This window comes from Mastomys coucha, unplaced genomic scaffold (assembly GCF_008632895.1).
Source record: "Mastomys coucha isolate ucsf_1 unplaced genomic scaffold, UCSF_Mcou_1 pScaffold4, whole genome shotgun sequence".
In the NCBI taxonomy this organism is placed as follows: domain Eukaryota; kingdom Metazoa; phylum Chordata; class Mammalia; order Rodentia; family Muridae; genus Mastomys; species Mastomys coucha.
In genome coordinates this window covers 40,013,309-40,038,145 of record NW_022196910.1, presented here as the reverse complement: position 1 = coordinate 40,038,145, position 24,837 = coordinate 40,013,309, and positions in this window count along the sequence as shown.

The window sequence follows — 24,837 nt, the reverse complement described above, 5'->3', positions numbered from 1 at the left end:
GAAACATGGACAGAGCTCCTATCTGAACTTACAAATAAATACAAACTGCAAAGACTCACAACTGGTGAATCTCTTCATACGTGAAGTTTAAAACTGGGAATAATCCATAAAAGATCAGAGAGGCTCATGAGGAGTTCGAGAAAAAAGGAAAATGGTAATAAGTTGGAGAGTAAGTTTTATTACCTCTGCAGGGGTTTGTATAGAACAGAAAGTAGCCATGGGGCTTGAGAGGAGAAATTATTACCTGTGCCTTTAGAAAAGAATAGACATAATTTTCTAGTTACATATCAGGTATGTAGGAATGTCAGTTATGAAATGATTTTAAGCAATAACTCTGCATTGCCCAAACTTTTGAGAATGAGACATTCTCAAAAGTGCCACCATAAAACATATAAAACTAAAATTAAGTGCACTAGTTTACCAAAACTTGTAGCTCAATTGAGTGAAAGGGCAAGAAACACCTTGTCAATGACTGTGTCACTACTTTCAAATAACAACACTGTAATTTACGTATTGTCCTGATAACAGTATATGTCACTGGATTTTAAGATGCGAGTGAGTTCCCTAGAGCTGTGATTCAGTGGCCAGCAAGCCCACTTATAGATCAATGTGCTGCAATCAATCCCCCCACTCTATTCAATTAAGGCACAGAACTCGGTCAGCATTTATATTTCTAAATTAAAACACCTCACAGACTAACAAGAGCTGCGCAGATCTGAGTAGCTAGGCAAGACATGGCTGAGCACATAATGACCCAGGCAATTGCTTGCTTGCAATCCTCTCACCCCAAGTGAGCAATCCGCCACCACAAAAACAACTTCAATACTGTTTAGAGAGACTCCGACGCTAAGGCGCAAATGAGCTTAACTGTGTGGAAGTTGGTTTCATCACGTATGATATAAATCAACTATGGTTGCAAGTAATGACTTAATGAGATTCTGTAAAGCAACTCCAGCTACTCTAAAGTGAAAAAAAAAAAAGTTCCTCCTTCATTATATCAGCAAGTAAGGTATTAGCAGCAAATACAGAGAATTTGTCATAAAGGGGATAGCTGAATAAAAATAATGACAATAACAACTCTATTTCACTTCAATCAACTATTGTCTCTTTCAGTTATAAAAGCATGCCACTTAGTGTATATAAAATGAATAGTATCTACTTAAAAGTAGCATTGGCTCCCCCAGCCCCGCTATGGATATCTTATTTTTCAAGATGGAAATTATTTCAGGCTGCACCTTGTTGACAATGTATTTGATGGTAGAGTCACTCCATTAAATGTTGCACTACTATATCATGCCAGGGTAGTAGAACATCTAATGGTGTGATGAAATATACTTTTAGAACTATTTCTATTTTCTCTATCTACATTTCTATTGCAAGGGCCTAATTATTTTTTTCTGTGATGGTGGATAACATTTAACCATATAGTGTAGATAATTTATAATTCAGTTGAATTATTAGCATGCTAAATATTTTGGAAATTTTAAACAAAATAAATATTGTTGTTGTAGTTTTAAAACAGTTGAAAAACAACCCTGGAATTAAGGTCTAGACACAATTCTCTTTTTTAAAAAATGCATTCAATGATATATGCTGAGGCAAATTAAAACTTAGACATGGTGTTTACAATAAATATAACAGTGTATATTTGCCCAGTTACTCTCTCCAAAGTTGCACTTAACTGATGTATCCCATGGTTAAAAATATATGGCAAAAAATCTGGATTTAAACTAATGGGAGAATATTAAAGTAGCTCTTAGTATGTTATAATTATTTAACGTATTATATTAGTCACTAATGTTGTCTTTCACTATGCCTAGCTTTTGAATGCATCTTACAGTAAGAAGCACACAGGGAAATCATGGACTGTGGACTTTGTATTTTCTGGCAGTTTTCAGAATTCCCTTGGGTATTGGAATGTGTCCCCAACAGAGCAGGGGATTAGTTTATAAAGTTTTCAGGAAAACTTAGTGAAATTCAGTTTCCCTCATAAACTGAATCTCTTTATGTGGATACACTTTGTCTTTTTTTCCCCTATGGTGCCTCAATCTTGTCTTTATTTTCTCATTTATAATTAGAATCACATTTAGGAAGTCATTGTGCCTATTCCATGTGAAACTTTTGAAACTCTTGAACACCATGGTAGTATACCGTTGTTATTCATTTCAGGTGGTTGTTAAAATACCACAGGACTGAATTTTTATCTACAGGATCTCGACTCTACTGTGACATTAACATTCACCTCCTAGTATTGCACAGCATATACACATAGTACAAGGCACATATCACATACATAGATTGATCTTCTAAGTTATTTTATTATGAAGGATACATGTGTCAGACAGATGAGGTGGACATATCTGGACAGTAGAGTGGATAACGACAGTGACCACGGGCATAATTGCCACCTGGCTCAGCGAGAGAATGTCCTGTTGTCCTGTCCACTCACCTTCCGCATATCTTCCTCAAGCCTTCTTAGCTTTTACGATGATCCCTTTCATGATTGTCTTTATGCATCTATCTCTTATAAGTACATAAAAATTGATTGGAAGTCTGTCTCCTTTACATCATATCCACACAGACCAATAAAATCAATTGCCTTGCATCATGCAATATTGTTTTATTAAGATGCAGCTTTGCTATCAGGGTTAGCTTGAGTTTGGTTTCTTGCTGTGCATACTTTTATTTAATAAATACAGCAAAATCTGTCTGCTCTAATGTAGATGAGTATCAAGTCGTTTTCTTTTTAGGACAATTCTGAACAAACAAATCTCTATACATGTCCTTTCTTTGGCTCATCTAGGTGAGGATTTGATTGTTCATAACCCCATGAACATACTCAGGCATAATGTCAGCTTCCGAATATAAATCCCAAGAGCATTCAAACTGCCTATTAAAACATGCATACAAGCTAGTTATGGATGATGATTTTCATTGCTTCACAAGTTCTCTAACATACAGAATTGCCAGGTTTTCAAATGATTCCTGAAGATATCATCAGCTATTCATACTGTGCTGTTGTTCATACTTATTTTTCTGTTTTAAGCTCTTATTCGAGATTTTTGAAGCTTCAAATGAGTCTTTCTGCTTACTGATAAGTTCGGCATATTTTCTAGATCCGGATTTCTCATTGATTGTATGCAATGTAATCGTTCTTCTCGCTTCATGGCTAGTCTTTTCACACACGATACAGTTTTCCTGGAGTAAAAATAAGCTCTAAATTTTGATACAGATAAATTTATGAGTTTCTTTTAGTACAAATAATATGTTATTTGAAAAAGTTCCCTACTGTTATTATTGACTAAAGCAGTGTTTTTCTGTCTCCTTGCAAATTTTAACACTTCCTATGCCAACTTGCATTTAAAGAAATACAGCGTACAGTTTTTAATATTAAACATGCATTTAGCAACAATTAAAACATTTTACAATGACTTCCAAGTTCATAAGATAAGATGTGCACAGACAGTAGCAACTCTCGTCTTCCTTTCAAAGTTAGACTTCCTGGAAATATATTATAGACGCTACAATTTTGGCTTAGCATGCTGCAAAGTACACATAAATTAAATTATGCAGCTTGTAAGTCCTTGCCTTTTCTCTTACATATTTTATTGGAGGAATCTATCCATACTACTCTTTTTAATATAATTTTTCTTCACAATTAGACCGATATATTGAAATAAAACATTAAGAGGGTTTGTCCAACTACTGATAATGTGAGTAGCATGATTCTGAGCATTTTGAGACACATTTTTGATGCATGTTTGCATTCACTTTTGTGGAATGATCCTAGAATAAAATCACTAAGCCTGAGGATATGATTGTGTTCCATGGGAGAAAATACGACTAAAGTGCTTTCCTGGCTAGATTTTACCTTATTTGTCATGCTAAAAATTTGCTGAGCTTCTTAACTTGGCATGCCGTTGACTTAATTAGTTCTGGAAAATATGCTGCCATTTTATCTTCAAATATAGCTTTTGAACTATTTCTCCTATCCATTTTTTTGGAGACACCAATGATACGGTCTTTTAAGGTCTCTATTTGCAATATTTTTTGCTCTCATCTCTGATTGGAGCGTGCCTGTCTGTCAATACTGCATTTTCGATGCTTCTTCAGATCTATTTTCCAGTTGGCTGGTTCTTTTCCAGGAATGTCTAGCAGCTCACTGGTATAAAATCTGCATTCAGAGCACTTTGGTGGTGTCTTCTCTTTGTTCCTACTAAGGGTTCAATTACACATATACTCTTAACTAATGTTATGTTGGATCTTAAATGTATTTGGTCATTTTTTTTTCTGCTGAAAACCTTTTATACACTTTAAAACTCTCTCCACAAGTATACTCATACTACTTGGTGTGAGTTATTAATTTGTAGCTGAAAATATAATGGTAAAGTCACCCCCTTGATATTACTGAGAAAATTACATTATCAGGGATACAAAATTTGACTAGCAGTTTTGAAAACATGTTGAAATAGCTCAACTTTCTATATATTATTCTTATTTTAAATAAATATTATTTTCTATGTCATGCACCTTATTCCTAAACCACAACTTTGGACATGAGTATTACACTATGGACAAGTACAAATTGTGCTATCTAGTAAGAATTTTGTAACTATAAACCTGTAATGTATCAACTATTTGTAACATTAAATATATCAATAAAAACCAGCATATTACTTCTTTAGATAAAATATTAATAAGATATGCTTCATTAATTAAAGATCATTCCCAAATGAGAAGATTAAAGTTAAGACTTCAGACAAAAACACTTCTGAAAGCATAGGTGATAATTTGCATACCTTTTGTCTTACTGTGCATTTGTTTCATATTTAATTTAATTAAATATATTAAAATTAAATAATATAAAAAAATAAATCATATTTAATCTTCTCAATTTCATAAATTCCCCCTCTATGCCTTTTAATCCTTATGCCAATATCAATTTCTCATTTGCTATAACATTCAATTAATACTATTTTATACCTTCACTGAATTCTATTATTTTTAAGTTATTCAGTTCATACTCAGCATTTATAAATTAATACTTCCTCTGAGAGCTCTCATCTAGTAGATTAAATCTTCTAAGGATATAGAAAAATGCACACTCAATGGCAGATATTTTGTATACCTTATTGTTAAAAAGATATTTTTCTACTTCATTGACTGGTTTAACAATTTTATTTTGATCCTTAAATACTTAAAGGGATTCCACAATATATGATTAATAAATCAGCCCTTATATGCAACATGGGATATATAAGACTGGAACTCATAAAACTAAAATAGAAAAAAGATCACATTTATTTGGAAAAATGCTAAACCTTACAAATTGTAGGTACATTCAAGATGTTATTTTGTTGCATTCTTATACTGTGGATTATATCTAATAATTATTTTATCTTTAACTCAAGCTAATTACCCAACCAACAAAAATATTTGTAAGCAGTTCATTGCTGAGATAAAGCTTCCAGGTTACTGACATGAATCATTAAGTGAAAATTTAAAAACATAAAATGCTTCATTTAAAAGATGGCTGATTAACAATGAAAGTACAGGGCTGGTGAGATGGCTCAGCAGTTAAGAGCCCTGACTGCTCTTCCAGAGGTCCTGAGTTCAATTCCCAGCAACCACATGGTGGCTCACTGTAATGGGATTTGATACCCTCTCCCAGTTTGTCTAAAGACAGCTACAGTGTACTCATATACATTAAATGAATGAATGAATGAATAAATAAATATATAACTAAATAAATAATTCTTAATGAAGTGGAACTACAGTCTCAATTCCAAATCATTTTCTCTTTAATGTGGTCTAACAAGACAATTAATCTTACTAATCTATTATTTCAAAATTGTTAGTACTTTTGAAAATATTAGAAAATGGAATATACACATCATATATACTTAACATAATTGATCAAATTAAATTGATGGTCATAATTCAGAAGATATCATAGATATAATAATTCTGGTATTGGGGAAGGGGTAGAAAGGAGATGGGGTGGGGAGTTTGCGGAGGGGAAAACCAGAAGGGGGATATCATTTGAAATATAAAAAAATAAAATGAATAATAAAAAAGTAATTCTGGTGTCCTGTTCATTGATACACACACCTGCTACAGCTCTCCCTTCTATAGCCACCAGGTAAAGGACAATACTTCCTTTGGTTCAACATATATATGATGCTTTTAAATGAAACTGGAGCAAACATGTTTAGAGCCTTTATGGTTTAAATAGGCTCATTAAATAAAGCAATTTATCAACTAATAGCAAGGCTTTATCTCATAGAATCTAGAAGTATATTTGGAAAGTAATTGGATATGTGAGGTCTAAAACAGAAAATCTTTCCTCCTTTTTTTCTCCTGCATAGATACAGGTGAAAATTCCTTTTTTTGTTTGTTTGTTTGTTTTAACCAAAATACTTTCTGAAAATAGTTTTGATAAAATGATCAAAATGTCAGAGAAATTATTAGGATAATTATGGCAAACAATTTTCAAGAATGATTTAAATCTAAAAAATGAAAACACAGAAGATATTAATGATATGCTGCTATACCTCCAGGCAAGAGTCTAGCATAACTGTCATCTGAAAGACTTCACCTAGCAGCTGATGGAAACAGGTCCAGAGACCCACAGTCAAACATTAGACAGAGCTCAAGAAGTCTTGTTTAAGAGGGGGAGGAAGGATTAACAGAACCAGAAAGATCAAGGATACCACAAGAAAACATACAGGAACAACTAACCTGGGCCCATAAGGGCTCACAGAGACTGAACCACGAACCAGAAGACATGCATGGGATGGATCTAGACCCTCTGCACGTATGTAACAGATCTTCAGATGGGTCTGCATGTAGGACAGCTAACAACCAGGAAGGGGATTGTCTCTGACTCTGTGCTCACTTTGGATCTCTTTCCCCTAACTGGCCTGCCTTGTCCAGCCTCAACTGAAGATGTACCTAGTCCAATTTGCAATGCCAACATTGGTTGATATCCATAGAAGACCTCCTCTTCTCTGAGAATTAAGAGAGGGATAAATGGCAAAAGGGAAGAGTGAGGTACTGGGAGGAGAGGAGAAAGAGAAGCTTTAATGCTTATGTAAATAATTAATAATGTTAATTAATGAAAACAACTACAATAATGCCAAAACAGTAAATACAGTTTCTAAACATGATGGGGGAAAAGACAGCTTGTGAAGACGGGTAATTCTCCCTTCTAATTCATCCATAAAATAAATTGATTAATAAATAAAACTCTGTTGCTTTTGTTGCTAAAATGGAGTTAAAGTCATAAAACCTCTCCCAAAGGTTAAGACCAGAGACAGATTTCCAGGATGCTCAACAAAACTAAAGTTTAGTGATACATAGTATGTGTGTACAGTTTTTTGACTCTTTTTCTGGGGATTTTATATGATACAGAATTTCTGGGACAGATTCTGGAAAGAAGTTGATAAGCACTTGTAGTAACACATGATAAGTTGGAAGCTCTTTTAACTAAGAATATAATCACGAATCCTGAGGATATTTGGTTGTCCACCATTACCACTTAATATGACTCCCCTGATGATATCACATACGTTGGTTGTGAGACACAAAAACATTGAATCCAAAAATAAGTAGGAAATTTTTTGACTGTTGTCTAGTTTTCTTTTAGAAGATGCTAAGAAAACCTTTGGTGTGTGTTGGGGATGGTGATTAAGATATATCAACGGTCTTACCCAACTGTAAACATAGTAGGCCACAAAACCGACCTGCCATGGAAGACTTGCCACTGGACCAACAGTGGCATGACAGTTTAGAGGTAACCAAACATTTTGTGATTGGATTTCAGCCCTGCTCCATGGAAAAGAATTCTTGGATGCTATTGTAAGTCTGGGAAAAACCCCATAGCTGTGGAGGTCATAGGTCCTGGGATAGCTTAATTACTATTACTGTTTTCTTAAATGCCCACGTTGTCAAACTGTATTCTAAATATACTTTAAACTAGCATACTTTATTTTATTTTCTATTTATTCATTTTTCTTGGATATTTTCTTTGTTTACATTACAAATGTTTTTCCCTTTCCAGGTCTCCTCTTTGGAAACCCCCTATTCCATCCCCCTCCCAGTGCCTCTATGAGGGTACTCCCTCACCTACCCATTCCCATACTCCTGCCTTGGCATTCCCCTACACTGAGGCATTGAACACCCTTAGGCCCGAGGGCCTCTCCAGGCTTTTACCTTGTTGAAGGTTGGACTTGAACACATGATTTTCCTGTTCCAATCTTCTGAGTACTGCAGTTACAGGGATATGACACCATGCCTTTTTTTTTTCATTAGCACCTGTTATAAAAAGTCAACACATATTACACTTTATATGACTCTTTCCCATGTATAACAAAAATTTTAAACCTCTAGGCTTACAAATATGTTTTATTTGCCAAATATGTGTGCATGTCTGCATACCAATATAGTTATCTGAACACATCTTGTTTCTAAGACTGAGATAAATAACTTGAAACACACTGAAGTAAGGACTTCTTAGGTTCTTAAAGGTCATTTATATATTTCTTTCTTAGAAGAGAAGACCGTGATTAAATAACTTTTCATAACTAATACATGCTGAGGATCATCTCCATAAATGAATATAGGAAAACCATTACATGGGCAACTCACACTCTAGCATTTGTAAATAGATGGCTGTATAAGCCTGTCATTGGCTATTAAACTATTTGGATACTCAAGTCTCCAGATAAAATGGCATAGTATTTGAACATAGTATGCATAGCCTCCTGTACTACTTTATAAAATTTATGTCCCAAATGCTGCTCCCCTTCCCGGTCCTCCCTCACAGAGTTTCCCAAAGCACATCCCCTTCTCCTCTGAGAGTTTGCCCCCACCCCTCACCCAGGTATCCCTCCACCCTGGTGCATAAAGTCTCTGCCAGATTAGGTTCATCCTCTCCCACTGAAGCCAACAAAGGCAGCCATGGAGGCTGAGCTACATGTCTACTAGATTGTGCCAAGGGGCCTTGGTCTAGCCTATTTATGCTTTTTGGTTGGTGGCTCAATCTCTGAGAACTGAGATCCAGGTTAGTTGACTCTGTTGGTCTTCCTGTGAGGTTATCTGATTATCTTCCCCTCTAGGTTCTTCAATCCTTCTCTGAACTCTTCCATAAGACTCCCTATACTCCCTGCAATGTTTGGCTATGGGTATATGCACACACACACACACACACACACACACACACAGAGAGAGAGAGAGAGAGAGAGAGAGAGAGAGAGAGAGAGAGAGAGAGATCAGGTGAAATTTTTTGCTTTGCTATATTAAATTAAATATAGTAAACAACATATATTTTTCAAAAAAATCACCAACATCAACCCCTGAATTGGCCTCTCCTTTTGTCATTATTTTATTTTATGTGGATGGTTATATTGCCTGCATCTATATCTGTGCATTACCTGCATGTAATACCTGAAGAGGTCAGAAGAGGATATTGTATTCCCTGGAACTGGAACCAAAGATTGATTGTTTGACCTCGTTTGGAAGCTGAGAATTGAATCTGGGTCTTCTGGAAGAACAATCCATTCTCTGAAAAAGCAGTCAATGCCTTTAACTGCTGAGCCATATCTCTAGCCCAGACTGGCCTTTGCAGGAGTTATTTATCACTGTGAGTGAATAATATTTCTCTGGCACATAAGCACAGAATGCTAACTTATAGTCACAAGTTTCCCTTTTTAACTTCTAACGAAATGTTCTTTAACATTTTTACTATTGTTTTTGACCTGCTTCTGTACAGTCCTGTAGGGCTCCATTCTCATCAGGCAGTGATCCTGCTTCTGTACAGTCCTGTAGGGTTCCATTCTCATCAAGCAGTGATCCTGCTTAGACTCACCAAGGACATTCCCTTGCTACTTTCTTCAATTAACTCCAATGAACCATTTCAAAGAAAAATCATGCCTGCTAACCTTGCCAAAATTGAATGTTACTTGTAACAAAAACTACTTATGGCAAAATGTATCACATGGTAGCCTTCTTTGTCTCAATAAATAAACAAAGGCACCAGCAACTACAGAGTGATCCTCTCATCTTACTGTCCTTTCTCAGTCCCCGCCCTTTTTATCTCTTTTCTAGTCCCCTTCCCTTCCTTTCTCCTTCTTTTCTCCTTCCCTCTTTCTCTCTCTTTTATTCACTCCAATAAATCATAACCATTTGGAAAGAGCTAATAAATATAAAATAATAAATTGAGAAATTTAGAGAAATATTTTTAAAGATTCAGACCCATGAGAATATGTAAAATATGAGATTTTTTTTTTGTAATTATTAGGTCAATTGTTATAGCTAAATGATTTGCTTTTCCTTTCATAGTGAGTTATACCCATGGTAGGTAAATCCTAAATAAAAAGAAAATAAATCAGGAACCAAACACTGAAATCTATAAGATTAAATTACTTATTCTGTAGAGTAGAAATAGTTTGAAAATTCAAGTATATGAATTTTATTGTTATTATGTATAAAGCTCTCTGTCTTTCATGTTTGTATTAAACTACATTTTAGGCTTATATTTTTCAAAACCTACTTTAATAAGTTTACTTAAATGTTTTAGCTTCCCTTCCAGCCCACCGCTCACCAGAAATAGTAGAAATGAAATGTTAAATAGGGCAAAGGAGGGTGTGGACCTGTTTAGAAACAGTCTTTTGGGGCGAATCCAATCTGCACTGTCAGGATATCAGCAGTTCAGTTCACACAAATCATCAGTGGTAGGTAGACCCACTTGCAAACACCACTCATGAATCAGCAATGGCAATTCAATCCAGAAGAAATCGCGAGGCTCTGCCAATTGGCCCAAGGTGGAACACCACCAAAAGTTCTTTGGTGCATTTCTCTGTATGAAGTCATGGGAAATGATGATCAGCAAAGATAACAAGGGGAAACAATACACAGCACTATTAGTGAAGACCAACATAACAAATCCCCAAAAGACAAGCAAACAATGGCAAAGTGAACTAATAGCATACAGCCTCACCCACTGTCTGTTGGGTTACATTTATACTCTTTCTAACCATCCTGTGTTCGCTCAAGCATCCACTCTAGCCAAACTTCACATGCCCTTTGTCCAGGTAGCATCCAGAAAAACAGCACATCTCAGCAAAACATCCTCCCAGTTGTCGGCTTCAGCAGAAACATACTTTCATAAGACAGTTTCCAGAAAAACATCACATGACACAACTGAGCCTCCAAAGAAACCAGAAATTTCCACTTTAGGAACATAACAAAATAACTCCTAATGACACAAAGCTATCAATGCCTTGCTCAGTCGTCATTAAAAAGGCATCTTCCTGCACTATGCAAGAGCAAACACAGAGAGACACAGCAAGGTAAGGTGCAGAGAATGAGAGATCTTAGAACACTTGGTTCTAAATGGAATGTCTTTCTAGACACAACATAACTGTTTTATCTGCTATATCATCCTGCTCTATGATATCCGACATGATCTTCAGTATATCCAAGCAGTGAGTCAACCTATCCCAGTCCTGAACTGAACTGAGTTTCTAAAACTTGTAGCCGAAATAAGGCTTTTTTGCTATAAATTAAATTTCCCATGTATTTTTTCATAGTGAAAGTTAAGGGAAGAACTGTAGATCCTAAGGCAAACATGCTCAGAGAAATGGTTCACCAATGTTTACAAAAAACACAAGCTAGGAAGACACAAATCTACTTTAAAGTTCAGCAAGAGTGGCCTATGGTTACAGAGAGACTGGAAGTCAAAGCCTACAAAGAGATTATGAAATGCGAGCAAACAATTCCAGACAGAAGTCAGCACCTGATAAAGGCTCAGGGGTAGGAAATATAAAATAAAAATAAGACCAAAGTTGAAAACAAACCAGTTGGAAAGAAAAAATAACAAGATATTAAAACTAATTTTTAATAGGCTTGAGAAAATTGACCTTTATCATTCTTCCCTTAAAAGAACATTTAAACCCCTTTGAGGAGGACAATATGTTCTAAAACGTCTCTGATTTTTTGTACAACATGTGGAATTAACGCAACAATCATAATGAAGATTTTAGTAAACACATATGACAAAAAAATTAAAAAGTTAAACAAATTAAGTATAATAATTATGAAACATAACTTTAAAAAACATTATGGATGCAATGAAGAAAGGAGAGCAAACAAAATATCAGTTTAAAAGTCAAGTCCTTAAAATGCCCTAGACATTAAAATGCAGCAACTGGTTACTCTGAATTTTAGCTTCAGCATGTAAGGAAGAGTTTAGGAGATGTCACTCCCGTCTTTACAACAAGAAAAAGCAGGACAAAAGAAAATCAATGACTTTTATTGAACTCATCAGAGATGTGAGATTACAGGGCAAATTGCTACCCTGAAACCTGACGAGACAAGCAGATCACAGGTCCCAGTCAAGAACTGCTAACTTGGAGTAGAAGCCTCAGGAATCAGAAACGTGTAGGGGTACCTGAACCACAATTCTGATGAATTGAATTATTGTGACTGTAAGAAATTTCTGGAGACACAGTCTTAAGAGGAGCCCAACAATTTCCAAGCCCACTACATCTAGCATAAATACTGTGAGAAAAATCTCTTTGTAAGTCTAACAACGATAGGAGGATAGTGATGGCTAGATAGTTTCTAAAAGTTTTGTGTGAGCAATTCCTGTTCCTTAAGGGAAGGAAGTTTCATCTAGATAGAGAGAAAAAGTAAACAAAAGATGCATACACAGGTCCAGACCAATGGTGTGTGTGTGTGTGTGTGTGTGTGTGTGTGTGTGTGTGTGTGTGTGTGCACGCACGCATGCCCATGCATACAACTGGTTACCTCAGGCTTACTGTTGTTGAGTGACTATGTGAGGCTTTCTAAAATAGCAAATGTCAACTTCTTGTAGACTACTCAGAAGATAAGCCTCTGGGCATACTTGTAAGATATGAGATTGATTAGGTTATTTGAGATGGAAAGACCTGCCCACTTCAGATGGTATTATTCCCTAGGTGGGGATCTGGACTGTATAAGAGAGACAAAAGGAGCTGAGCATTTGATTCATCTTCCTCTCTTTCAGAAATACAGATGCAACTTGATCACCTACTTCAAGTTCCCACAGCCATGACTTCCTCACAACAAAGGACTCTACTCAGGGACTGTGAACCGTGATAAATCCCTCCTTTCTGAAGTTACTTTCTCCAAGGCATTTTATCATAGCCAAAGAGAAGTAGCTAAGAAAATGCATTAAAAAATAATTCAGTGATACACAGAATGATACACTTTATAACTAAGCTTTATTGCAGCTATCGAAAACCAATAGATTCAAGACATAAACCTATCACCCAAATCATAAAATAAACCCTATCTTAATAGTAAGAGAGAGAGAGAGAGAGAGAGAGAGAGAGAGAGAGAACTGATAGATTCAATGTACCACACAAAATACAGAGAAAAAATGGTGTAATTATCTTCACTGATGAGGAAAACCTACTGACAAATACCATCTTCATTCACATTTAAAAACAACAAAAACCCCATCTCTTTGGATTCTAAGTATAAAAGCTTCCATTCATAGTTGAGAATATGTATTTAAAGAACTGATGCTGAAGAGTAGATAGGAAAGAGATAAGTAATAAACACTAAGGATGTTTGGAAAAAATCCTTACGGAAGGTAGTTATTCTCTTACCCATACACACACAGTGTCAGGTCTGGGTTATCTCATCTCAAGGTTTTGGTCAGTAGAAACTGTAAGACACGTCCCCACAAAACACTACAAGCTATTGTTATTGCTTTAGTTTGCCCATCATTGTCTGAAAAGACCCTAATCCTGAAGAAACCTTGATCACAGAATGTGGAGAGATGAAGCTGATACTGACTGGGAAATTTTCTCCCTGCTGGCTAGCATTCATAATTCAAAAGATGCTACACAGGCTACTGGGAGAGAAAAACCATTCATATCATTACCCAGATGCTAATACAACTAGCTATGATAACATCTGTTGGCCTGGCAAGATATGTTCTTGCTTATAACAGTGGGACAGATGTACAGGAATAATGGACATCTTTCTGACTAGATTTAAAACCCATTCTACAGGAAGAGACACACATCTACTATTGTAAATCTGATCAACAACTCTTGACTGTGGAGCTCCAAGAGCCCAGGTGTAAATCTACTATTTTGTTAAATGAACATTGTATTGAATTATCTGTAGTTGCATATATTCATATTTATATATTAATGCAGTTCTTATCTCTTATCAAAGAAGGGGAGTTTTTGGTAGTAGACTGAGATTAAAACAAAGACCTAGAATTGTAGAAAGTATAGAAAATACATTTGTGTAGGGTACTCAACAATAAATGGGACATCAATACTATACACTCTCAAGTCTCAAGAGCTCTAGGAAAATATCAGAACTTGTATCTTTGGATTAATAGATATTTAATTTCTGACTAGAAAAATGGGAACAGTTAGAATCATGATAGGAACTTTTAAACTTGACTCATTTTATGTACTGGCAGGATCAGTTTCTTCATATGTGATACAAAGCTAGCTCAACTCTTTAGAAGTATTGCAAGACCATTTAAAGAGACACAAATGGGTTTTCAAGCTTTTTCTAGGTCATGACATCTGGGGGGAAAAAAAAGCAGCAGCATGCCAGGAGCTCGAGTGTGATTTATGCACAGAATCCTGTGTAACATTTCTTGGAGTTCTCAGACCTAATTGTGCTATCTTTGGCTTATGGTTGTGTTTATTTGCCTTTAATAAAATCCTGTGGTGGATCATTTTAAATGTTAGAAGTGGAATAAGTAGTATGTCAGCAATGTATGAATAACTTAACACCAAAGTATAGATAGATTTAAAAACACATTTCTCAGAAGATACACAAATCGAAACAGAAGCATGTGATACACATTGTGTAGGATATCACTGATCATCAAGAAAATATAAATAAAACCAGAAAAAGAAATAAAACACTTCATTCTAGTTAAAATGATTATTGATAAAACAACAAAATAAAACTACATGAATAGTTAAGAGGATATTGAAGACTTATATCCTATTGGGGGATTCAAGTATACTATTTAAAACTGATGCTTCCTTAGAAAGATAAAATTACTTACCTGATCCAGCAATCCATGTACCATGTACCTACACACTGAATATAAAATAAGGACAATGCAGTACCTGTACTCCCAAGACTTGCAGCTATCATAAAGCCTGTCAATCCACAAATGATTAAGGAACACAGGATATAGATATACAAAAGAATATGATTCAATCACAAAACTGAGTTGAATTTTGTCATTGAGACAACATTCAAGAGCTATAAGACAAAGTATTGCAATTGAAATAAAGTAGACACAGAAAGACATATAGCACATAGATGGAATCCTAAATAGTTAATCTCATAGAAGATGGAGTATATAATGGTAATGGCTAGAGGCTAGAGAAGGCCTCAGTCTTGGGGAGGGTGTGAGAATAGGAGGCTCTACATACAAAAATAATCCTTAAGAGGAAAGAGAACTGATATTTTGCAAAGGAGAGACAGCTTAGCAGTTAATATCAAGTACTGCTCTGACAGATGACCTGAGTAGTTTTCTAGCCCCCACAACTGGTGCTTACATGTGGCTCCAGATTCAGAACACTTAACATCTTTTCTGATCTCTACAGATACTCATGCATACACACACACAACACACACACAAACAGAACACATTCACACAGGTAAAATATTTATTTATAAAATAAATAAATCACTGAAAAAGAAAAGAGAATATGTTTCGCTTGATGCAGGATGGCCATAGTCATGAATGCAGTTAGAAAGGTATTATTAGAAAAACAGCCAAAGAATAGTATATAAGAATTTAAGAAAAAACAGAAGGCTTATGTTCTGTAGAAAACATTGACGTTCCAGAATGTCAAGAAGAGAGATTTTTAATATTCAGATCACATAGGGACAAGGAAAAGATGAATGTGTGAGGTAATGAATAAACTTACCATGCACACTTAGTGTGATGCTTATAACATAATACAATATATATGTGTCAAATGTGAAAACACATCTGATTAATGTATATGATCAATCAGATTATGAATGAAAGTAGAAGGAAGGAAAGAAGGGAGGAAAAGAAAGGGGAAAGTAGTCAAGAAGGGAAAATGAAGAAAGGAGACAAGAATCGGGTAGGGAATGAAGGAATTATGATAACATCATAGAACTTAAGGGTGTGAAAAATACTGGGACCCCCTCTGCCAAAGTAAAAATTAGGGTAGGACTTAACTCTGAGAGGTGTATATGATAACTCTTACGTCTGCTTCTATCATTTTGTAATAGCTCACCTAAGATTTATCCTCTATGAGTAGAAGCAACTCCAAATATTTTTATATTTACTTCTTGGTGTCATGCCATTAGGAAAATGAGTTTGATATCTTCAGCTTACGACATGAGCGCACACAAGAAGTAATTCTAAGAGGTGCCTATTAATAGTCTTTATTCCTCCTAATTGAGCCAAAATGCCACTCCTTCATTCAATGAGAAAAAGTATTATGATATGACTGACGCCAGTCACCACTAGATACTGCAATAGAGTAAGACATTATCTGGAGCAAAATGGTGGAGACAAGACTGTGGACGACAAGGATCCCTGCTAATGATAGCCTCTTGTGCTGTTATCATTTACACTAGTGTTCCATTCTGGGAAATGAGAGCAACTTGATGGTACTTGAAGCATCTTTCTACCCACAAGAACTTAACAGAAATCATTAAGATGCCAGCTCCTTCTTGTCACCCTTCTGCCAGTTTTTGATCTATATGTGCTCCTTCTAAGCTTCTACATACTCTTTGTCAAGGCATATGATGTATCTGTGGGATATATTTGAAATTAAATGGAAAGACAATTTTTTTCATAAACATCTCTTGAAATTTCTATCATGGGCATGCTGTTTCTACAATGTGGCCACTGTGCAAAATGCTGCCTGTTCTTGGATGCAGGATCCCTTGATGCAAAGCAATCTCCTTGCCAAAGAGATTTGAATATGATCTGCAAAGGGACATTTTATACTCCTGTAGACTACAAGAAACACTTGCAGCTTGGAATTAACTCAAGACCGATGAGATGCCTACCTATCCAGCACCAGGAATTTCCTGGGTAAGACTATATTTCATATGCTCTTGGAAGCAATAGCTCATGGGCATGCCTGCTTAATCACTTTATCTTGAAATTTGTGTGGACAACATCAGCTTACCATGAGGATTCTGAAGCCAAGAAAAACAAACATGTGGGAGTAAGGCAAATCCTTTCTCTAACTCTCTGGGAATAATCTACACAGAAGGATGAATTTCAAACTGTTTCGAGGCCTCCCTTCACAGCATATGAAGGATTGGGTCTGGGCCATTACATGTTTCAATGATGGACCTGGAGCCACAGGGCTCTGTCAGTACAAATCACAATGGTATGATGAGAATCCCACCCATAGCCAAAGTTAGCTCCTGGCTTTTTCAATTAAAACATGTAAAGCATTTAATGTTTAAGCTAATATGAGTATCTAGATGTATCAATCTGAAGACCTACATGGAGGATGCATATTTAGGAAGCCAATATATAATATTTTCCATGATTGAAGAATCTTTTCTCTAAAAAAATCCCCCCAAAATTATCCTTAGAACCAAAGGAGTCTGTTGTCACTTGAAAACTTTTACAAGAGTGTCTGCCTCCATTACTTGGTAGCAAAAAGCTTATAAACACTATAGACAAAGAATAGTAAAATAGGACAATACTTCAGAATACTAATATTAAGGGCTATGATATAGCTAAAGTACAGTGTTGATCAGTTTTCAACATGGAACAAAGTGGAAAAATCAGAGAAGGGGATTTCTAGAGTCTAGGGCTAGATAAAGAATTCTTACACTTGGCATTAAATATGTACACATAAAGGGAAAATGTGATAAGCCAGACCTCTGCAAAATTCAAAGCAATGTTCTGCAATGTTTCTATCAAGAGGATGAAAAGCAAAGTTAATGATTCACTACAACATTTAACAAATATCCGATACCTAGGATGTTGCACACAATTCATACAAACATACACACAAACATATAATATGCATACATGTATAGTTCACTACTGCAGTTCACACAAACACATACACACATTCATACACATGTATACATGTGCAGTTCATAGCTGCACATAACAGAGAGACATGGACAGTAACATGCATATCACTCACATTCATATTCAGAGGCACACAATTCACACACACATGTAGAGGAACACCTTTACACATATACACATATGTAAACTCACATGGAGAGTGACTAAGTTCACACACACAGAGGAACACGCAGTTCACATACATATACGTACATAAAGAGGAACACCCAGTTTGCACAGATACACACAGAAACACATAATTCACACACACACATACACACACACACACATGCAGGGGAGCACAGAGCACACAGTTGACAAACATGCACAAACAAACATACTGTTATACACAAACATACATACTTAATTTACACACATACACAGAGCATCACACTGCTCACAGACAAACAGGCACATACATATACAAATTACATCGCTCCAACCAAGTTCCCTTGTCTGAGGCTTCCAGAGTAAACACGGAAAAGGGGAAGCATCTAACCACATTTGAAAGACTAAATCTAGGAGACCACCAGATCAACAGAGGTTTTAGAGGCTGATATTTCCTGGTATTCAAAGCAGCTAAATTGTATGACAGAATAGTAGTAACAGGTGACATGTTGTCAGGACATGCATACCAAAAGTAACAGACAAGCCATGTTCTAGAAAAAAAATCCATCTGTATACATTAACAAATGCATACTGGTGAGAATTTGGATCCAATCTGAAACCAAAAGCAACTTACTGAGTCATCGGAATGTTTAGTCAGCAAATACGATGTCTGTCGTAAGACTTATGCAAAAAGATCAGCCCGGTTTGACCGTGCTAAATCTGAGAAAGATTAAAACTGTAACATGCTTGAGAGTCTACGACCTGACATCTAAGTGATAGATAAAACACGGAAAAAACAGACACTAAATGGAAGCCAAGTAGTGGCTAAGTTGCCTTGATACAGAACATTAAAATAAGGAACGCACATGCCTCGATATTAGATACACTCCGTATCAGATGCGTGCCAAATTACCAAGATGTAGAATAACTTACAGAACTACTTTTCATTTCACATGTGATAAAATCGAAATCAAGAGAATAATTAACCATCCCGAGTTTATGTTACAAAGTCATCTCTAACTGCAAAATGTGAGTTTGAATGAGTGAGCCTTCAATGTTGCTGAAATCCATATATGTTTTTACATCTATTATCCCTTTCTATGAGATGCAGCTGCAAGATACAGATTTGGAAACTAATCTCTAAGGATGCCTAATAGCTCAGCTCCATGTGGAGACTCACCCTCTCAGAAACACTATGACTTCCCTGAAGATATAGTGGGTAAGGTAGAGTTGAATTTCGTACTGGAGGCTGTTGAATTTCAAGTCATATAGCAGGTCTGACTCAGGATATGGGTCCAATATAGAAGCTGAAGGTACAGGAATACAAACAGTGCTTAAGAGTTTGGGCTGTGGACATATCATGCTGGGTTTGGAAACAAGTGTGTTGCTTAGAACAATTCCTTGCATCTGAAATGTGTAGGACAGTGTGAGAGTAATAAACATGCAGGCGTCCACGCATGCGGGTGTCCACGCATGCGGGCTCTGTTATGAAACAAGAGGAGGAAATGGGGACATTGAATACTTAAAGACAAGTGTAGACAATTCAACAAAATTGGAAAAACAAAGTGATACACTGAAGTCAAGAAAACTGAAGTGTGAAGGGAATAAAGAAAGAGGAGAAGTTAAGCAAGGAAACTGACACATGAACTTGCTGTAAGTTCATTGATGTCATTTACCTGGGTGGATAAGATCGAGTCAGACAAAAAGGAGTGAGAAAATTCAGAGGTTATAAGATAGAAACAAGAGATTTTGGAACATCTATACAGAAAACACACCATCAAAGAAACGGATCTATTAATGAAGTTGGGATCCTCAAGAGATATGTTTTCTGGTATTAGTGTTTTAAATATGCATAATGCAGATAACCAGAAATCTAGCAATTAAAAGAGCTGAAGGGAATCAGAGTGAGATAATCTCACCGAAAATTCAGATTCTGAATTCTGAGGGAAATATTGACCACAGTGCTGTGAAGAAACGAGAAGAAAGGCAGCGTGGAAATTTACACCGGTCTAGGGACTTGAGAAGGAATCTGAAGTGATTCTTTTATGATATATTTCGCTCTTGTTCTTTTTTTTTTTTTCTATCTGATGAGGAAATTTTGGCTTCTGCTGAGCATGCAGAGTGTGGTGAGAGGAGAGAAAATCTTACAAAGCTGAAAAATTATTTTAAGTCATTGATTACACAGGTGGTCAAAGGGTCAGCGGTGCTGATGATTATAAATGAATAGCCCTATTGATTTGCCTCATAGTGCAGAGCTTACTCTAAAAGGTCCAGCAGTTTGAGTAGAGATATAAAAAAAGCCAATAGTAGAGCCTCCCACATTCTGGGCAGAGCCAGGGAATATAGGCATACAGACAGACTTGTTAGTGTGTGAATTAGATTGTCATGTACCACATAGTGCCATTTCAGTTATCAATGAACCGCACATACGAAGGTATTCCCAACAATAGAATGAAGCTGAAAAAAGTGTAGCTACCTTCACATTGAATGCCAGAGCACAATGCCTGTCTCACAAATCTTCAGTATTGCTGGTATAAACAAGGCTACAAGCAGCAGGAGTGAATAGCACATCCAATTACAAACACTACATAATACTTTACAATAACAATCGGGTAGGTTTCTACATTGCTATAATTATTTTATCATCATTACTTAGAAGCATGAGCTCCATCCATGTGTAGTTTATAAAAGCTAACAATTATATAAGGTCATAAAGTTCTTCTAAAAAATAATCCAGAGGGGGAACCTGTTATCAGCAGTTGGCATCTGACCCTATTGTGGCCCCTGAAGACCTTAGGTTTCGGTTGTGTTTTGTGTTTCTTTACATACAGGATTTCAGTCTAGTCAAGGCTGGACTGTATTTCTCCACCTGACTGTTTCATAATTCAAATTTGAGCATTACAGATGTGTGCCACCAAGGCTGTCTCTGAAGACCTTCTGGTAAGACAAGCTCTGTTGGTGGGAGATGATGATGATTCTTTTTCTGTGTAGGCCTGGGTCAATGCACGTGGCTGTGATTTAGTTTTATAGAAAAATATTAAAGGGTAAATTAAAAATAGAACCGTGGAATTGAGACATGTTTTTGGAATTTTCCTTTGATGGGTATGCATAGAAGGTGGACTGGGGGACAGGTGGGGGATGAGAACAGGAGGGATCAGGTTTGGGAAGGTTGAAAGACCTACAAGAGTACTGGGAGAGAGAACTGGAATTGGGGGACATTTCAGGGGTGAAGTAGTAGGTGCAATGGAAATTTCCAGGCATCTACAAGAGTAATCCTAGATAACCCTCTTAGCAATGGATATGGAACCTACACTGTCATTCTCCTGTAACATTGGGACAGGAACTCAGCCACAAATCCTTTGACCTAAGATTTGTCCTGCCAGCAACATTGCTAAGATAAAAGTGGCACAGAAAATTTGAGAGTGGCCCGTCAAAGACCAATCCAGTTTGTGCCTCTAGCCACTAGAGGGAGCCCACCCCTGACACTGCCTGAAGGGCCAGAAACCAGAGGTCAGATAACCCAGAGACCTAGGACAGAACCAAATATGCCAGACAAAACACAAACAAATAAATGGGAAAATGAAATGATTCCTAATGATAGTCTGCTTTACTCACAGATAGAAGACTAGCATAAAAATCATCAGAGAGGCTCTATCCATCAACTAATGGAAACAAATGGAGAAAGCCACAGGCAAACACAGGGAATTCTGTAGAAGAAGGAATGAAGGACTGTAGGAGCCAGAGGTGTCAAGGACAGCATAAAAAAAACCCTCAGATTCAAATAACCTGGGCTCATAGGGGCTCACAGAGACTGAACCAACAATTGGAATGCCTGCATAGGACTGACCTACACACTCTCTATTATGGTTGTGTATCTCGGTCTTCATGCCTAAAAGTGGAAGCAGGGGCTATCTCTGACGCTTTGCTTGCTTGCGACCATTTTCTCCTACTGGTTTGCCTTATCAAGCCTTAATATAAAGGGAAGTGTCTAGGCTCACTGCAACAGGATATGTCACATTTGATTGATATCCCTGGGAGGCCCCCCCTTTTCTGAAATAAAACAGAGGAGGAGTGCATGGGGTGGGGGAGGGACTAGGAAAAGAAGAGGGTGGGGAAACTGAAGTCTGGATTTAATATATTAGAGAATAAATTTTAAAAACTAAATCAAAATTGGAAAAGCACAGAACACATAATAAATAAAACCATATGATACATTTGTGATTACCCAAGAGTCCAACAGATTTACAAAGTATGTAGGGCAAAATGTTATTGCACACTAGGATAAGTTACTTTCCTGGTGTTTAGCACAGTTCTTATAAAGTACTTATAAAGGCGATGATGATGTACGGTGATATGTCAGTCATGAAACTATCCTTACCACCCACCTAGAAATTCACCTACATCCACTTCCAATACCAATTAGGACAAATTTTCTATACAGATGCACATATTTTTTAATGTATTTTTCTGATTTTTGATATTTGGATGGGAATATGACATTGTTTTTCAACCATCTATAATATTCAGTACAAGAGTATAATGCACAGGTTTGTAGTTTATAAGCAATAGGCTACCCCATCTAGCCTGGATGTCTAATATCCTAGATGCCTCATAGTCTGTATAATCTAAGTTGGTCTGTCATTCTCTGTTATACTAGCTACTGATGATCTCACTTTTTCCTGCTGTTAAATGACACATACATCTCATAGAATAAGAAACAGAATATTAAAAGAATTACAGTCTGACAAAGAAGAAAGGGAAAGACTGCAGATGTTAGTAAAAATTTAGAATAATTTCTGGATTTGGGAAGCAAAGACTAGAGTTCTAAGAGTATTATTATGGAAATAGAAACAGTTGATGGACTAGAAGATAAACCAGTCTGAGTAAATTTCCCTAACACATAAAAGGCCAGCTTGGTGTAATTTAATGATTTAAGTATGTCTTGCTGTGCCACATGTCATAGCCATGTTTGAGGTAGACCATGGAGAGTGATTACATGTGGCCTGTACAAACAGTATAGCACACCGTGAAAAAGCAACGCCTATTGTTAGCATAAACCAGCTCAGTGTTACCGCTCTGCCAGACAATATCTACGTGGCCTAATTGATTCATTTTTCATCTCACCAAAGCAGCTTATATATGATTTATACCTAGCTGGGTAGAGAAATGAGGTTCTTAGAAATTTAAAACTAAAACCCTTAGGAACAATATAATTGACCAAGTCATTTTGTAAGGAAAAAAAAAGCTGAGAACATTTAAATGTGTTTAAATTCAACAAATTGGAACACAACATTCAAACTAATTGCTTGTTTTGTTTGCCATGCTTTTATTTCAAATAATTTAGCAAGTAAAAAAAGGTAATAGAAACAGTTACCAACTTTGTTTCCAAATAAAGAAATTCAATGCCTATAAAGAGATAAATCTCTCCATAGTGAAATGATTAAGAAGTGTAGACATGCAATGAATAAATTGCAGTAATTAATTGTGAAACTCTTAAAAACAAGATGAATATTTGAAAATATGGATATAATATAAAAATACAGGTCAGATAGCATGGCTAATACCCCTGAAAAATTAGTAAGCTATAAAAGGTTATGACCTTAGACATATTACTAAAAATATTCACACCAAGATTAAAAGCATCACTTAAATATCCATCAGACACTCAAAGGTGCCTGCATTTGTGATTATTTAGCACCTTTGATTTATAAGAGATTATAGTAGTCAGAGGTGATGGGGAAGGGTGAAGAATAATCATATAAGGTCAAGGGCTAGATACTCCCTAATGTATATTTAAAATAAAATAGTTGGTTTTCTGATTTTATATAACATTTTTAGATATTTTATTGTTTTACAATAATTCCTTAGCACTCTTTTTTTTATTATTAACTTTTATTGCATTATGATGAGAAAAGTTATATGATTTCAATTTGTCTGAATTTGTTAACATTTAAAAACATTTTAAGTAAATAGAATTAAATCACATTCTTGTTTCCCTTTTGTACCCCAACTCCTCCCAAAGACCCTCTCTTCAATACCTACAATATCTTTTTTGTCATATTCCTTAAAATTTATAAAATATTATAACAATAAAGATGAGTACTATAAAAGTTGTTTGATATAAAACAACAATCAATTTAACAGTGTTATGTAGGTGCTTGTCTACAGCAATACTGTAAATGCATACATTTTTCTCAGTATAAATTTCAAATAGCTCCAAATAAATTAACTGTATATTTCAAAATAATACATCACTACTAGTATTCTCTTAAATGAACATAAAATATATAGTCTTTTTGTTTGTTTGTTTTGTATTTAGTACAGTTTAAAATCTTGACTTTTTCTGCGGTACAAGCCCCAAATAAGAATAATTTTTAGACATTGGATTTCATTGTAATAAGGCTGGAATTCAATGACCCTCAAATCACCAAAAAATTTTACCTCCATCATAGCTAAGCTGAGAGTTGACAGTTCTGCTGCACCAAGGAATGAATTGTAGACATAATTTTTGGATAAAAACTTCCTGTTATGGTCAAAACCATTTAACTTGAGTGAGTGACTTTATTCTCAGCCCACAGAGAACAGGTTACATTCATTTAAGAAATGGT